Here is a 19,160-nt window from a genome sequence, read left to right as displayed (position 1 = left end):
TTTGAAGCTTTCCGTCACACATTGGACAATTTATTCTACCACTAAGGAAAAATATTGTTGTAAGAAATGTGATTCCAGTTACGATCCTTACCAATTGCCAGTGTATTTGGAAAGTATAAATCCTAATTTAAATGACATACTAAACAGCATTAGAAGCATACAATTAGCTGTTGTAAATTCTAATCAGGAACTTAAGACTCAGTTTGGTAAATTTCTCGTATCGGACAAACGGCTGAAATTTGCTAGTTCATTTAATTTGAATATTCGTACTTACGTATTCTGCATTGAGAAACATTGCTGAAGGTGGCATTTCGCTTATTTCACGGAAATAAGCTCTATTTGCAACATATCGAGTAAGTTTTCTTCGTTTCTTTTTGCCTTCGGTAACATGCAAAATGGCGCTCACAGTTTCACTACCGTACTCGGCATGCAGTGTTTCCACCCCACTGCACGCAAAAAATACCTACATAGCCCCACAAACCATTGATGCATAGCCCCACGAACCATTCATACATAGCCCCACGAACCATTTCCGGTAAGGTTAGGTTAGGTAGGGTCACAATAGGTTCCAATAGTTAAAAATTGGTTTTGAAAAAAATATGCATAGCCCCACGAACCATTGACGCATAGCCCCACGAACCATTGACACATAGCCCCACGAACCATTGACACATAGCCCCACAAACCATTTGCGGAAACGTACCTTCTTCAGTTACAAAAACACGTGTTTGGAAACACTGACCGGGATTACGTCATCACACACAGGCTACATCCACCTGGAAGTAAATGGATGCAAGAGCTTTCGTGCATCGGTCACACATTTATATCGAAAAATAGATGATTTACCGGCAAAATTCAATGAACGATGCAAGAAAACACTTCCCCGAACTTCCACAAGTCTAAAGAAACTGCATTCGGTAAGTAATTTCTCCTGTAAATTTGAAGAAATCCGTTTGTCCGATACGAGAAATTTACCCTCAGTTTGAACAGTCCAATCAGGAACTTAAGACTCAGTTTGAACAGTCTAATCAGAAACTTAAAACTCAGTTTGAACTGTCTAATCAGGAATTTAAACAGTCTAATCAAGAACTCAAACAGTCTAATCAGGAACTTAAGACTCAGTTTGAACAGTCTAATCAGGAAGTTAAGACTCAGTTTGAACAGTCTAATCAGGAACTTAAACAGTCTAATCAGGATCTCAAACAGTCTAATCAGGAACTTAAGACTCAGTTTGAACAGTCTAATCAGGAACTTAAGACTCAGTTTGAACAGTCTAATCAGGAACTTAAGACTCAGTTTGAACAGTCTAATCAGGAATTTAAATAGTCTAATCAGGAACTTAGATCAGAATTAAATCTGTCTAATGAAAATATTCAGGTTAAACTTGACGTTATATCTTTAAAACAAGCTGAATTATCTAGTTCACATACACAGTTATCTTCACAGCTTGATGTCAAATTTGAAGCTGTTAATCATGATATTAGTCATGTTAACAATCGGCTCAATATTTTAATGTCTGAATTTAAGGACAAAATAGATGCGGTTAGTACAGCATGTTTACAATCAACTACAAGTCTTGAATCTGTGTTTGATAATAAATGTCGTAATGTTGATGTCAAACTATCTGAATTTGAAAATGTGCAATTATCATTGAAAGAACACGTTCTTGATTATGATCAACGTTTAGATAATCTCAATTCAAATTGTAATGAATGCTCTGCTAATATAGTTGATCTTATATCTAGAGTCACTATTTTAGAAAGTAAAAGCGATGTTAATGCTGATGTACATAAGCATATTTCTCATTGTACAGAAAGGTTCCAACAGTTTAATTCCCATATTGAAGGTATAGAACAAAATATCAAAAAGCTTCAAGCTGATGGCAAGGATTTAACAGCCAAGGTTAACAATAATGATGAAGGTAGCGTAGCCCTTGCACATAATTCCTCTGCTCATAATTCTGTTGTTACAAATAGTAATAGTAGAACAAAATCAATTGTTATGGATAATACAGAATCTAATACATGTAGGAATGGAAAAACTCAGTGTGATGTTGTACTCAGTACTTCGTCTAGTGATGTATCAGATGATTCTTCTAGGACAGTTTCCGGTAAGAAGAATGTTACTAACACTCGTGCTCGTAAACATGTCCGTTGGAAGCACAAGTATAATAAATCTGTAAGATCTAGCTCTGAAGAAACTTCCGTAAAGAAATTCCGAAGTGACGACTCAGAAGGTCCATTCCAAAAACGAGAGTTAGGTGCTGAGAAATATAACTACACAAACGCTTGCTATCAACTGTTTGGTACAAATTCACATCCTACTTCTGGTTTTGTGCTTACTAAGAATAATGACAATGTTAGTAATGTACATAATAATCCACATTGTCATCTGGATCAAAGCGTTAATACTCCTTGTATGTGGTGTGATTTTAACCCACAAATATCAGAACCTAACCCACAAAATGATTGTGTTAGTAATATCTATCGTGATGCAAGTGTACCATGTTCAGTTTCGAACAATCACGATGATCCTCATTCTTCTGTAAATGGTTCGAGATTGCATAACTGTAGTAACACAGGGTTAAACGGAGCAAATCATATTTGCTATAATCGACCGTATAGTTTGAGAGGAAGAAGTGATCATCCTATAACTAGAAATAAAGGGCGAAGGAGAAGGAAATACAAGAAGTGGACGTTTAAAATTAAGTGAATTATCTCAATTGCCTAAGTTCTCGGGAAAGATAGAGCAACAATCAGCGAGATAATATATTGAGCAGCTGGATAACATATTAAATGTTGTAGGAGTGCCAACAGAAATGAAACTGCAAAGTATCCAACAATGCTTCACTGGGAGAGCTGGTTATTGGTTTCGGACTCATAAATATTACTTTAATTCTTATGATCAGTTTGTACAAGAATTCATTAATCAGTTTGCTTCTTCGGAAGTTATCCAATCACAACTCTCCGTATTGAGGAATCGCAAATACGATCCCAGTGTACATGGCAGTTTAGAGACTTTTGCTTTAAAAACTCACTCTAGTTATTGCAATTTGGTTGAAAATCCTCAAGATATAGATGTTGTGCAGTTAATACTTAGCCAATTACCTGATAATATTGCCAATCACATTACTGGTCACGAAATTCGTTCAGTAGATCAACTAACTAGCATGTTAAGAAGATTAGATGTAATAAAATTTAGTAGAAAGGGTCTTGTTGTTCTTCCTAATGAAGACATCGAACGTGAAAATATTCCAAAGGTTTTTAAAAACTCTGAACAAAATAGAGGCAAGTTAAATGTGCGGCAAGTTAATGTTCGACACTCGAAAACCACTAGTGTCTGTACTCAGACTCCAACTAATAGTGAGTTAGAAGCCAATGCTGCTATCAATCAAGGTTACGAAAATCGGCAGGGAAACAATCTTCGAGGTCGATATTTCAACAATTTTAGGCGAACCTCTAATAATTATGGACATCATGGAAATTTTACTGCACGAAACAATTATAATAGCTTCAGATCTATAAACGGAGGACAATTCCGAAATAATTACAGGCAAAATAATTCTCGTTCACCTACAGGACAAGTTAATGATGAAAATTTGCTCAATCAATCGCGACTCTATTACATGAATGAAAATCGCAGTGCTAATAATAATACAATGCCATATCAGCATTTTCCTGCAAATTCAAATTCATTAAATTCTCAACCTGAAGCAGCAACTTTGGTATCACAAATTAATTCTGATTCTACAAGAATGGCAAATCGTGAACAAAATATTTTGAGAATAGATCAAGTACAAGGATCGATACAGCAACAAATTCCTAACTCTGCATCTTTAAATTAGTTGCGCAGAAGGAAGTGCCTCAGTTCCTCTGCTGTCCTGTTAAGAGGCAACGTTCAATTGATGATAGTGTTAAGGAAGAATATTGTATTAATGTTGTAAATAATGCGAGTTCATCTTTTAAAACGTTTGAAATAAACTTTCTGTTAGAATGGTTCGACGATGAACCCGACTGGACTTTTAATGAGGATGGTGTTCCTATTCCTGTAACGGAAGTTCCAATCATACATGGACTCATATGTAAACTACCTATTCCTTGTATAATAGACTCTGGAAGTCAAGCAAATGTTTTAAATTACGAAGTTTGGTGCAAAATAACATCATTGATTGGTAATCTTAGATTAGAAAAGGTTGAAGATATTGGATTGTCTGGATTTGTTGGAAGTAAACGGTGCAAGATTGCTGGTTGCAAAACGATAAGCCTTCAAATTGATGATGAATATTTTCCTATGGAATTCTTTATCATAAAGGAACTTAACGCTGATGTTATTTTGGGAGTTCCATTCTTACGAAAGTATAAGGCTATAGGAGATCTCAGGTCACAACACGTAAGTTTAGTAAGTTCTTCAGGTAAGGAAATTTGTGCTTCATTAAATAATGAAGATTCTAATTTGTTACACTCTAAATGTGATGAATATTGTAGCTCTACGATTAAGAATGAACCTCAATCCAAAGCAAATAAATTGAAGTGTTGTGGATTGTTAAATTATGTGCCTGTATCAGATATCGAATACATGCCTTCTAAGAGCGATATTTACAATAAAGTTTTTGAAATTAACGACATAAATGAAGTACATAAACAAGATTTACTTTCACTTTTATGTAAGTATCATAACCAATTTTCCGATAGACCAAGACATGCAAATGTAGAGGTATATAAGATACAATTGGACACAGAAATACCTGTATCTACTGCACCATATCCCATTCCGATTTCTAGAAGAAAACCTTCGGAAGAAGAACTTGCCAAATGGGAAAGTTGGGGCATAATTTACCAAGAATCTTCGCCATATTTAAATCCTTTGCACATAGTCCCGAAACAGGGAGGTCTGTGGAGGCCAGTTGTGGATTTTAGGAATTTAAATAAGCATGTTATTAATCCGCAAGTTAGAGTGGAACCAATCAATGAAATGTTGCAACGCTTTTTAGGAGCGCAGTATTTTTCTTCTATTGACTTATCTTGTGGATATTTTCAGATCCCGTTAAGTCCGGATTCATATATTTATACTGCTTTTTCATATCGTGGAAGACAGTATCTTTTTAGATATCTTCCTTTTGGTATAAAGTCTGCAGTTTCTGTTTTCCAAGACAGAATGAATAAGATATTCACAAGGGAATTTAATGATTACGTTCTTTGCTACTTGGATGACCTCTTGATATTCAGTAAAACTTGGCAGGAACATTTACGGCATATAGAAGCTGTTATTCAGAAACTCAAGGAGGCTAATATGTCAATTAAGTTTTCGAAGTGCAAATTTTCATGAAAGGAAATTTCTTTTCTTGGCCATATAGTTTCTGGAAGCCAAATTAAAGTTGATTCAAGCAAGAATTCTGCAATAATAAATTTTCCGACACCTAATAACAAAAGAGCTCTTCGTAAATTCCTTGGCTTGGTCAACTGGAGACGAAAATTTATAAATAAATTTTGCAGAAACTGCTCAGCCTCTTTATGAACTTCTGAAATCTGATGTTCCTTGGATGTGGAAAGAATTGCATTCAAAGGCATTTGAGAAGTTACGTGAGTTAGTTATATCTCCCGAGGGTTTAGCACAACCTGATTTTTCAAAACCTTTCAACATAAATGTAGATGGCTCGAAGAAGGGGATCGGTGCGGTTTTATGGCAAAATAGCGACACTTCAGGAGAGGATCTCAAAATTATACAATATGCAAGCAGAGTTCTTCGCGGTAATGAGGTGACTTATAGTACGCACGAGATCGAATGTTTGGCAATTCTTTTTGCTTTGTAAAAATTTTATATATATGTTGCTGGAACCAAAGTTCATTTGTATACTGATCACAAATCATTATCATGGCTGGAGTCTGCGAAGTCATTAAATCAGAGACTCAACAGATGGTCCTTAAAACTACAAGGATTTGATTTTTCCGTGCATCATATACCTGGAACTTGTAACCAAGCTGCTGATACTCTTAGTAGGTATCCTGATTTATCTACAGGCGTTCCTCTCATCAATGAATTATACATTAATTATTTGAATCTAGATATTGTTGATGATGACACAGTTGACTTTTGGAAGGAGAGTCAAAGACTGGATCAATGCTGTTCTGAAATTATATGGCATTTAAAGGAAGGCAATACTCCGAAAGGATCCAAAGAGATTTACACATTCCATGACGGTCTTCTGTTTCTGAAGCACTTTCCAGACGATAAGTGGAAACTGGTAGTTCCAAGGGAGTTGGTACCTAAATTTTACATCGACTTCACGATAAGCAAGGACATTTTGGATATTTTAAGGTTCATAATAAATGCAAAGCTTGTTTTTATTGGCCAAAAATGAAAGATACTATTAAGGAATATCTCAGAAACTGCTTAACATGTGCAAAGACTAAGCAGGCAGTCTTAAAAATTGATAAAGAAATTTTGCATGTACATACTACAACCCCTCACAGTATGCTTTCTATAGACCTTATTGGACCTTTACCGAAATCACAAGGTTATAGCTTTATAACAATAGTGGACGTTATGTCGAAATTTATAATGGCCTACCCTTTGAGAAAAGTTACAACCAAGGAAATTGTAAATAAGTTCCAACTGCAATATTTTTATCACTATCCACTTTCTAAAGTAATTTTGTCTGACAATGGATCTCAATTTCGATCAGTTGAATGGAAGAGTTTTGTAGAATCGAATGGAATAAAACATGTTACAACATCAGTGTATTCACCTTTCGCCCACCCAATTGAGCGATACAATAAGGAAATAATCAGGCTACTAAGACTATACACAAAGGATAATCATCAGCAGTGGTTTAAACACTTAAGTGTAATCATTGGACTTTTAAACAGTTCGGTATCTGAGGTTACAGGATTTACGCCGAATGAATTGTTTCTTCATGATAATGTCAAGAATACAGTTTTTCATCAAATTAATTGGCCATCTGAACTAGAGAAGGTGACATGGCAGAATAAATGTCTAATAGCAAAAACAAGAATGAAGAAAAGGGCTATAAACAAAAGGAAGAAAGAGGATGGAAGGAGTATCACAATCGCAGTCAACGATATTGTTCTTGTTAAAAACCACGAGAAGAGCAGCTTCCTTAATAAGAAAATTCACAAATTTCTGGATTTATGGTTAGGTCCTTACTTAGTTAAAAATGTTAAGAACAATTATGTGGAACTTATGTCTCTAGATGGGAAGAAATCTGTAAATAAGCAAAATTTGTCTAATGTAAAGAAGTTTAATTGTTCAGCCGACAGGAAAACAGAGTTGCTTAAATTTGCCTAAATAATTCATGAATGTAGTTAGGTTAAGGTAACTACGGACACTTCTACAATGAAAAATGTTGGATATTTGCATATTCAAGAATATTGTCTTTAGTTTAATGTACTGAATGCATGCAACTAAAACAAAATGAATATGTCAGTCAAGTTTGATTCACGGAGATCATAGTCAACTGAATTAATATTGTATGAAAAAAAATGTTGTAATTTAAAAATGCAATGTTCACAAGTTTGTAACTAAATGTAAAATTTTCGATATTTACAGAACTTAAATAAGTCGAAAATTTTTACCCGGAAGGGGTGCGTTTTGTGACTGACCCAAAGATGTTCATTTATTTCATTTATATTTATTGTTTAATTTTTGTGTTTAAAATGCATTATGATATTTATGTTGTTATCAATTACTATTTTGTTATGTTCCAAAACGTTGTTGAATTAATAAGATGTATAATTAATTATTGATGTGAAATTACGATGTATAAATTTCTATACATATTTTGAGCATAGCAAAGAAAAACAAAAGACAGGAGAGCAATAAGTGAAAAATATATTGAAATTATATATAGTGACGTCCGAGTTTTCTTTGAATTTAACAAACTGTAAGGAGATTTGGATAAAGATAAATACTAGTATGTTTCCTTGAAGTGTGTGTGAAAGACTTGCTTCACTCTGTACCAAGTTTTACCTCAATCCCATGATTCAAAGGGGCTACAGAGAGCACTAAGCAGGGGGGGAGTGCAATTATGACCACCTGGTGTTCGCCTGTGTGTGTGCACGCCACCCCGATGGCGTAGAGGTGACGTCGCCGCCTAGTAATCAAGAGGTCGAGGGTTCGATATCCGGAGGAGGCACAGATATACAGTTCGGATCCCAATTTAAACTGTAGGTCCAGTCCCGATTAGTCTTATGGTGCATAAAGTGGACTTAAAATACAAAATCATTCAATTTATCATAGCAACGTGACGTTTATTTATTTCTAATGTGTAGTGTGTTGCAATTAATAAACTTAGCGAGAAACGTAACAAGCGAAATAGTTTCTAATTTTATTAAATACAAAATTTATAAACTTTGAATCTATGAATATATGACATGCGTTTTATTTTACTTTGCTTTTCTGCAACTTTTAAGTAAGATGAAGGATGAAATATGATCGGATGTACGATGGGACAATCACATACATGTACGATTTATTGATTGGTTTGCTTTATTTTACTTCGCTTCTTGTGCCACTTTTTTCTAATTTGCGAAGATGGGTATGAGTGACTGATATGAAGAAATTGATGAATGGACACTCACAAACATCCATGCCTAGGCCAGGATTCGTAGCCCCTGGCGTCGTAGCGCATTGTGCTAACCACTCCGCCACGAGAACCGGCACCAACATATACGGACAGGACACAACACGGTCCCACAAATGATTATACGGGCTCCGAGTCCAGGCACCAGAGCCTCGTTAGTCTACAAAATAGAGTTCATTGTGTACTTCGTATGGATGATGTTTGGGTGACAGACACACACACGCACAGTGATATATATGTATTTTGTGTGTGTGTGTGTGTGTGTAATCACTATAGCTCGGAAGTTCAATACAAAATCTCTTTTTCTGAGCCTTAAAAATAAACCAAAATCTGGTATAAATCCGTTTCCCTTAAGTTATTTTGATTTTTTTCGGCTTTTCGGTAATTTTTCAGCACTTTCAGCCTTTTATTGCATTTTTCTTCATTCTTGAGGCTTTTTCCTCCTTGATTGTTGTTCCGTGAATTTCAAATGCATTGCTAGCATAACTTACATATTTAAATATCCTGACATGGTCCTTTTAGCAAGTTCGCCATTTATCGAACATACGGTCAATGGAAAAAATACAAAATTATTTTATCTGAAATGTTTGGCAATGCATTAAATAATTTAATGTGGTCAATTTATTATCCCTCCAGCAAACTTAAAATATTTCGTTGAAGCCTACTGTGAGGTTCCTTTGAAGGCCTCTATTATCGCTTTAATCTGTGGGTTTCAAGTAATATTTGGTGGCCGCGGTGGCTCAGTCGGTAACGCGTCTGACTACCATGCTCGATCCCCGGCCGGTTCAAATCCGGGAACTTTTCTAACGGTGGAAGCGGCCCCGGCGCCCACCCAGCGTCGAATAAAATGGGTACCTGGGGGAAACCCTGGGGGGTAAAGGCGGTCAGGGGCGTGATGCTGATCACATCACCCCCACTCACGACCGGATCAAGAAAGTGTGGGGAGTTACCCCCACACCCCCTATACGCCTTCATGGCGTGGTGCTATGCACAGGGGAATACTTTACCTTTTTATCTTCAAGTAATATTTGTCACAATATTTAAAAGAAAATATAATCTGATGTACGCAAAATACAAACGTATTTTCAGATGCTGACTGACTAATGTATCATGGAAGGACAAATAAATAATCTCACAAAGAAAATAAATGACTTATACAGAAAAACTTTGAAGTAAAAATAAAGAAAACTAAATTAGCACTTAATTGCTTTTATTCCTTTGCTTCAGTAATTTAAAACACCAAACAACGGGTTTTATCAAAATATTCAACTACTCTTTTGTAATTAATTTAAAAAAATCAAACTTTCAGTTTCAGAGCAAAAATTACTTTTTGGTTATTTATGAAAATTTTTGGGTCATTTTTTAAAATGTTTAGGTCATTCTTGAAGAATTTCATTTTGTGACAATTTTTAGGTCATCAACTTCCGAGCCGTAATAATCACTATATAGCCTAATACTGGTGTTTCCTGTAGCGTAGTGTGATGGCTAGGGAGCGGAAGTTGACGAAATGTCATCTTTTTTCTGACATCTCGGACACGATGCCCATTAAATATACACAACGTTACACTTCGTCTAGAACCCCAACAAAGTAATTTTAAAGTACATTTTTTTTGCATTTTTTTTACCAATTTTCAGGTTTAAGGTCATTTTCCCCGATTTTCGGCATTTTCCCGTCATATTTCGCAATATTCCATGTATTGTTTCGACATATTTTGTCACTTCTTTCATTTTGGTAATATTCTTGAGTCTTTTCACTAAGGTGAATTAATGCATTTTACACAAATTCATTCAGTGTATACGACTTTTTCATTAAATTGTTTTAAAATTACTTGGTTGTTTCCATTGGAAATCCTCGTTGCATATTTTAATTGAATGTTTATGTGGTATCATTTGGTGCCTTCTTTTTGAAAGCCAGATTGCATTTTGTTTAATTTAGTTTCCTTTTCATTTCAATTTTTAACCTGAAACTAACAAATTTAATGGTCTTTTTTTGCATTTTTAAGTCATTTTTTCCCATTATTTGGGACATTCTATAGGTCATATACCTATATATTTTAGGTCATCAACTTCCGCTTCCTAGTGATGGCTTTTTATCGAGAGGTTTCGAAGGTTAAACAACAATGAGAGTGACGGCGTTAGGGGAGACCGGGGCGAACTCCTCTTAGCAAAGAAAAAAATAGATATACAGGGTGCAGTGGCGTGGCGTGGGATTTTTAAAAGTGTTACCGGTTATCAGTAGGACATTTAAGGGAGGAGCCGTAAGACTTGGGCGCCTCCCCACCTCATGCCCCCCCTTCCCCCAATGTCTTCCAAGTAGTTCATATAATATTAATCTGGTACGTCTGCAATTCAATACTAGATTTTGGTAAAGCTATTTATGAGGAAAAAAATGTTGACAGAAGGACTGAAGTGAAATCGCAAACATTGGTTGTTTACACAATAAAACGTAATTGATACTTAACAGAAACATCGAAGGCTACTTATAGAGCACATCAATCCGACGACTCTTCTTTGAAAATAGTTATATGATGCTGGGGTCCCGTGTTGGAATCCTGGCTTGGGCATGGACGTTTGTGATGTCTATTCATCAATTTCCTCATATCATCACTCATCCCCATCTTCGCAAATTAGCCAAAAGTGGCACAAGCGAAGAAAAATCAATAAAATCAAATCAAAAAAGTTCTATGATGCTGCCATAAAGTGAAGTTTTTCATTTAAATTTGAATTTTTGGGTTCGTCATGGTCATGGTCCATGTTATCCACATCTGAATTCCACACTTTTTTTTTCATCCGAAAATAGAGTACATGGCCAACAAAAGAGTTTCGACAACTGCGCACATCCACATAACCACGGATAGTCGTTATACCACGAAACATTGAAATGTCGGTCATATCCAGCAGACGACTTGGTTTTTAAATCGTTCAAAATAGGCTTTGGCCTCCCTTTCGCCACAATTTCGCTTTTTTATGCAAAAGAACGAACCGAAAGATTGCTTCAAATATCTTCCATCGCACGATTACACACACTGTTCAGATAGGATGAACCCGCCAACTCGGAACTCGGAGCAAGCTCCATTAATTAATTGGCAATTCCCGAAAACAACATAAAGACGAAAGACACCACTCACAAAACTCGCACTGCACAGTCCCTCCCACAAACCGTTGTTTACTTTTGTAACATGTGAAGCACCCTCCTTGCCCCCTCCCCTCTCAGCATCGCGAAACTTTTCGTTTCAAATAAGACGTATGTACTAGAGTAGATGTAGTCTTCATCTGTTTCCTAACTACTCCCACTCCCATGTTTCGCTAAATCCACTGAAATCTCATTTCTGACACCACTACCATTTCGTATATTTTACGTCCTTTGCTACCTTTAAGGCTTTCGCTTTATAGGATAATCGTGACGATGAGGATGCATGGTGAATTATTGAAATAAAATTAGTATTTCTTTGTGTATGTAATTATTAATTTTTATAATTATTTAAGTAAAATAATAACAACAAACATTGAAATAACCATTTCTTACTGAGGATTCGAACCTGCGACACCTGACACTTCAGAGCGTGCTAAGATAACAATCGGTAAATTATGCTTGTAAGTAATGTTTTCACCCCAAAACAGTTCTACCACTTCAAAAACATTGCTTCAATCCGAAATTATCGCATTCCTGCGACAACGTATGTCAATCTCAATCGGCCCTTTCAACAATTATCACAAATTCCTGTAACCGAAATAATATTATATGTGTGAAATATAGAATTTTAGGTTGACATTTTTAGAAGGACAGCGGACCCCTTGATCATGTAGCTACGAAGAAGAAGAACAAATATGTTCAAGAGTCTGTTGTAGATTACGATAGAAGAAAGTTGGATTCCTCGGGCGCCATGTTGTACGCATGTAGAAAGTTTATTAAACCTCGTTTGTGTTTTTATGTACAGAAGTATTTTATTCCGTCTCTCTGTGTTTTCACGTGTACCTAAGCATTCTGCAATTACTCGGAAACGTTTCGCCCTTTATAAATGATTTTTAGAACAAATAATCCTCTTTATATGGTAATTAGGTGTGTACTTAAAGTTACTGCGTTGTCGTCTTTGATGTACCCTCTAGAACAGTCGGCATCAGACTTCCAAATGGGAGACTATTTTTACCTCCGAACTGTTCTTGTGAGAACACCATCATAGGAGTTTGATTTCCTACTGAAAGATAATGCTGTGGTTTCCCTTTGTCCTACATGTCGGTATTTCAATACGTGAACGGACCGCTGCCTCCCTCCACAAAGTATAGTTTTTGGAAATATAGACATTACGCCGGCTTTAGACGAAATAATTTTCTTTAGCATTTTTGCTAGCATAAATGCTATGTAAATGCTTCAAAAGTCTTATAGAAGATAGTACTTTACAAAACATTTCATGTAACTTTTCGGCTAGCTTTGGCAATTATAATGTAGAACATATAGCTACAGCATGAAAGGCGCGTTGAGTTACACCATCTATGCTGAGTGCACTTTGTTGTTTACATTTGAAACAACTGAAATATTCTTCCATACGTATACAGTAAACGTTGTAAAGTATGTATTTAAGCAGCGCAATTGTTTTGTACCTAATAACGTTTTATAGGAAATGTTATTCCTCTCGGTTGAATAGTTATCGACTTTTAAAAATGCGAAGTGATACATTGTTTACATCTCACGCGGCCGCCATTACAACTGCACTCGTGACCTAGAAGTCGCTTCTGATTGGTTATGCTACGAAAAAAGGAGGGGTTCTATCCTTGAGAAGTGCCATGAAATATGCCATGGCATCTGAAATATCATAAGATTTTTCACTTTACACGGTTTCATTTTGGTCATGGAAAATGTTTTCGTCTAAATTGTGTACATTGGCCCGCAGCAGTTGTTGGTCTGCGGGTCCAGTGGACCTGGCCAAGTGAACTGCCAAGCAAGCCAGCTCAAGGTTAACCTTTCTGTCTACAGCCCTCCTTCCCTCACTCTGTCTTCTCATTTCATTTATTTATTGGAGCTTTCACCAAATTAACAACTATAGATTGTCTCTAAGATGTTGAACGAGAGAAAAATGTAGTTGTAATGTCTATAAAGGCAAACAATTAACCAAATCCCTTATAAAGTAATAAGGTTCTTATTACATACATTGTCATAGTGTCGAGTACTGTATCAACAGTCGGAACTGGTCTCAAGGGGTCTCCACTGAAGCTTAAGCAGTCATGGCATTGCCTTTCCGATGAGGTCGTCGTCGTCTTGTGATCACGTCCGCAGATTCGATACATGGTGGACATTACTGTTGGGAGGCATATCGTCCAGACGATATATAGTGATATCATATTTCCGATACCGTCCATCATTATTCTTCGGCCGCCGTAACAACCGGTGTCCATTCACAGCGCAGAACGATTATTTTGATAAAATCCTCTTTCCCTGCTGGCTGCTTCGGGGAGGTTGGATTTTGTTGTTGCCGCTTCTTGCCCAAACAGTAGGTCTAATTGGTTGTTTCACCACGAGTTCCTTCGTAGGTAAACGCGGCAACAGGGGGGCACTGACATAATCGCTGTCTCCCCGCCGGATTCTAGGCTGTCGCGGCTGTAGTGGACACACATTTGAATCGCACTTTGTACTGTAGGTCCAATCCCGATTGCCCTATCTGTTCAAAAACTGGCATTAAAGCAAACTGCAGTAGTCACGCCAAGCATTTCCACAAAGCAAATTAAAGGAAATATTCTCGAATTTAGTCGTATACTGAAATAAGTCGAACGTAGGGTGAAAAATGTTCCATTCCCAACACATCTCTATTTTTTTGGCTCCATTATGGTAAAACTCTGAGATTGTTTATCTCTGAAATATTTTTTTATAACCTCACCACAAAATCTTATTGCTTCGTTTTGGATAACTACATGTACAGCAAGTAAATCGGATTCTTACTGCACCTCCGAAGCTCATCATTTAAGACTTTTCCACTATCTTCGCACGAAGTGTTAACAGTATCCAAAATTTCCCATCCTTAATTGATTGATTTGCTTTACTTTACTTAGCTCTTTCTGCCACTTTTGGCTAATTTGCGAAAATGTGGATGAGTGATGATATGATAAAATTAATGAACGGTCACTCACAAACATCCACACCCAGGCCGGGATTCGAACCCGGGACCTCTGGCGTTGTAGCGCGATGTGCTAACCACTCTGCCATTGGAGCCCGGCCCCATCCTTAACATTTGGATTTTCGAGAGTCAGTGTACTAGAGTACAACACACATAAATTTGCCGTTGCGCAGATACCAATTTTCGTCTCCCTCTCTCTTAGTATCACGTGTTCTACCCTGCTCGAAAACCTTCGCTATTGTTGCCATATTGTCATTCCATTCCTGGACACACTCGCGCAAACATCATTGAAAACAATTGAATAGCGCTCCAGCTCGCGGTTCACACCGTTCGGCAGGGACGGTAATGTGGCAATATAGCACGGCGTAGTGGTTGCTTCTTTTATGCAGTGCATGTTCATTGGCTAGCTAGTAACTAGTGTTGCCAACTGTAATAATGAAGCACTATTTCTGTCACGGAAAGGGGAAAGACAGGTAAAATGACGGTGAGTTTTGTTGGATTGGAAGCACCATATTTTTATTTTATACTAAGTATTTTACCGGTTTGACGTTGTGTGCGTGTATTGCGTGTATGTGAAAGTGTGTGTTTGTTAATGAACGTTAAATTCCATAATGCCTCCAGTTCTGTCAAAGTTGAAATCAAAAACCTTGCATAGCCAAGCTCGGGAAATTCTAAGCAACGTGCAAGAGTTCATGAAGGAGGAAGCCAGTGAAGGTGTTAGCATCCCAATACAGCATTTTGGCAAGAGAGCCGCGGCTGCGACCGGAGTTCCTGAACGAACAATCAGGGCTATCATGAACGAAAGACAATCTCTTGAGATGTCAGAAGGCCCCTCCACATCATTCCACACTCCCGGGAAAGAACGACAAAGACCAGCGACCAAATCGTCAGTGAACGCTTTCGATGAGAACGTTATCCGTAGGCGCATATACGACTACGCACTGCGTGAAAATGAAGTGCCCACATTGAAAAAATTGCATGTCAAATTACAGGCGGACATACATTTTGCGGGAAGTCAAGAGAGTTTGCGACGTTTGCTGCGAAAGATGGGATTTAGGTGGAGGAAGAGGAGGCTGTCATTTTTGCTGCTTAATTCGATGCATATTGTTTTCTGTGTTAAAATTGCCATGCTTTGATGGGTGACCAAGTTCATAGCAAGGCCGGCGGAAGGGGAGGGCGAACCGTGCCACCGGCCAGGGCGGCAAAATTTGAAGAGAAGAAAAAATAAGCCTATTGAAAACTGTGGTCGAGCGAGATATTCTTTTGGGCTTAATAGTATTGAAATAGCATAAGAAGTCTCATTATTTATTTTATACTTTGATGTTTTACTTAGGAATATATTGATTTTCAATTTTCCGTTGCTGCGTAATGGCGGGGGGGGGGGGTTGAAATGGAGCGGCATCTACCGCCACCGCCCAGGGAGGCAAAATGACTAGCGCCAGCCCTGTTTCATAGCAAAAGAAAAAGCCGCGCAGCCTATCGTCTAGTGGCAGTATATGTACTTGTTATTGTTGTGGAAGCCGGCATCGTTTGTAAATGTAGAACAAAGGCAACCGACTTTCGCCGATCACAGAGAAGGAAATAATAATACTGCTTGAGGAGGAGTGTTGTGGTCCAATTGTCGCGGTTTAAAACGTTGGCATGTTGTTATCTGCCGTTGCAGTTCCGTACCAGTGTATACGGGTTTTGGGAGTGAACAGTTAGAACGCCACCAGTGCATTAATGCAATGAAAAATAATATATATTTTTTTATTTTGTTTGAAATCACTCAAATAAGGAATCGTATGAAGAAGTCTTCTTTGCAGCATTTTTGGTAATTTTACGTATGTGTTAGTTCATATTTTACGAATTTTTAGTCCATATGTATGTAGCTACATACAAAGCCACTTGTTAGTACATATTAATCCTAGTCCTGGTATAATGCATGACGTTTAAAACTCAACGTTAGATAGACCTGAATTCTCTAATTTCCTTGTTGTACGTAACAGCTGTGCATCGGCGCACTGCAGCGATTTTTCTATCTGCTCCATTAGCAACACTGCTTCTTTAGTTCTGTCGCGCATCGCACGGCAGAAATATCTGTGCTGGGCCGTGTCCGGATTGGCAAGGGCTCCGTCCCGTTCTCTCCCGTTGCTCTCGCGTGCCGTCGAAGTCACGTCCAAGTCGTCCGAATCTACATGTCTCCTTGTAGTACGGTTGTCACTTTTCCCGCCAGGTGTCAGCCCGAACTTCACCCACCGCGTTCTGGGGCGCAGGCGCACCGCACGGAAGCAGAAGGAAGACGCCAAACAAACATCACATTGATTTCCACCTATTTACTACTCATATTAAAAATGTAACATGCTATTTCATGATTTACATTTTTTCTACATTCACTATTATCGATAAAATGTTAAAGTATAACTGAGTTTTACATCCTCTAATCAGTAAATGTTGTCTGTTCAAAGTGAAAGTTAGAATATGGCTGCCAAGCGCAGGGTCACAGCGAGTTCAAGCCTGCATCTGTTGCGCCTCTCTGCTCTCCCCTCCGACTCCACGTCTGCCGCGAATTCGGACAACGGAGGTTGGCTGAGTCCCCGGATGGAACGGTGCTCTAGGTGACATCTGCTGCCGATTCGGACGCGGCCCTGGACTCTACTGCCGTTGAGACAGCTCGCGGTGCATGCTGCGCATGCATCAATTGTGGGAAAAAGGACAGCTTGCTCTACGACGACATTAATGAGCATTTCTACATTATAATTTCTTCATATAGGAGAAGTATTTATTTTACACGAGAGCGTTCAATTAAGCTTATATTACATTTCTTGGATCTGAAGTGAAAGAAAGTAATAATTATTTTCCCACAATTTACGCATGTGTCACTTCAGATCCAAGAAATGTAATATAAGCTTGGTTGAAAGCTCTCGTGTAAAATAAATACTTCTCCTATATGAAGAAATTAGAATGTAGAAATACTCATTAATGTCGTCGCAGAGCAAGCTGTCCTTTTTCCCACAATTGATGCCTGCGCAGCATGCACCGCATGCGTTCAGGAGACGCCTCTGCGTGTTCAATACGAAATCAGAAGTATTACTGAATGATAATTATTTACTTAATTGAATTTGGATGCAATAATTTATTTCGCTCACACTTGGAAAGCCACAAATATATTTTCTCCAGCGTCGAACGAAGAAATTCATGACTCCTCTCTGGATACTTTTAATCAAGAAGTTCCACGTTTGATTCCCGCTGGAGCCATATATATTAGTTTTTCTCCTACTTTAAATGTTGCATCATGTTCTGATTAGCCTAACTTTGCATAAAGTAGACTTAAGCTTTACGAAATTCTTACTCATTTTTTGTCTAATCATTGCAAAAAATAATTAATTTTTCGCCTCACTGAATTTTCCCCCGAACACAGCACTTCTTTTATACCTTTTTAACCTTATACATTACTATCTTATCCAAATGTAGTATACGTAATCGTTTTTGTTCCAATGGTCTTGAATGATCAAGTTTTACAGCTATACAAAACCCATTGGTCATTTCGTAACTGGAACTTTCCAGCATATTTACCACGCACGTAACATTGATGTTACACTTGGATGGTGATTCCAAAACCATTTTGAGCTACACTAATCGCTTATTAAAGATATACAGTATACCAAATTGTTATTTCTCGAGTAGAATGTAGAAAATCTTACAATGATTCATGAAGTATGAATTTTGTAAACCAATGTATACCAACGGAATCCTTTTTCTGTTCCACTTATTATGTACAAGTTTGCAGTAGCCTATATACTTTTGTCTGATATCAATTTCCCCGCTAATGCTTCGAAATCATGCTCAATGTACTGAGAAACGGAAATACAGTAAAACCTCGTTAATTCGGAATAATGGGGGGATAAGTTGACCGGTTTAACGAAAGTCCGGATTAACTGAAGTAACCTAAATGAACAGTAGAAAGTGCATTAAAACTCCGTTTATAGCAACAGAACACGTCTATTATGGTGTATTTAAAGGGCATATGCCTAAGTACACTATACAGTACAGTAAAATGTAAAGCAATACGACAATGCAGTGCTTCTAGCCACATTTAAAACATTTCATTCTGCTTTGGGGGGGGGGGCTCTTGCCTGTTCGGATTAAGCGAAGTCCGGCTTATCGGGGTCCGGATTAACGAGATTTTACTGTATTTTGCTCATGTTTCAAAGTGGAAATAAAATCGCCGTGCTGAAAATTTACAATATTTATATTACAATTTTGTGGTTGAAGGTTTCGAGTTCCGTAGGGAGCATGATATTGGTAAATGATAATGTACTCTGTCCCGGTTAGCTTTGGAGTAAATCCGCACTTAGCGGCAGAGAAAAGGAAAAGCGAGTGGGCAGGGCGATGCAGTACACGCTGCTGCGATGGCTGGTAACAGAAGTAGCTTCCCCCCTCCACGTAATCCCGTTTATTCTCACTTGTTCATT

The 19,160-nt window shown here is 37.7% G+C and overlaps 1 protein-coding gene across 1 annotated transcript in view; it reads left to right on the top strand.

The window, feature by feature from the left end:
* The window catches only part of LOC146002501 (chymotrypsin-C-like), a 167,107-nt gene that overhangs the window by 10,902 nt on the left and 137,045 nt on the right, over window positions 1-19,160 (top strand). The gene's annotated exons all lie outside the window — the stretch shown is intronic.

The sequence above is a fragment of the Lepisma saccharinum genome, chromosome 18, assembly GCF_977018435.1.
Source record: "Lepisma saccharinum chromosome 18, izLepSacc3.1, whole genome shotgun sequence".
Lineage (NCBI taxonomy): Eukaryota > Metazoa > Arthropoda > Insecta > Zygentoma > Lepismatidae > Lepisma > Lepisma saccharinum.
Note: the sequence above shows the minus strand (reverse complement) of the source record. Positions and strands in the feature narration are given on the sequence as shown.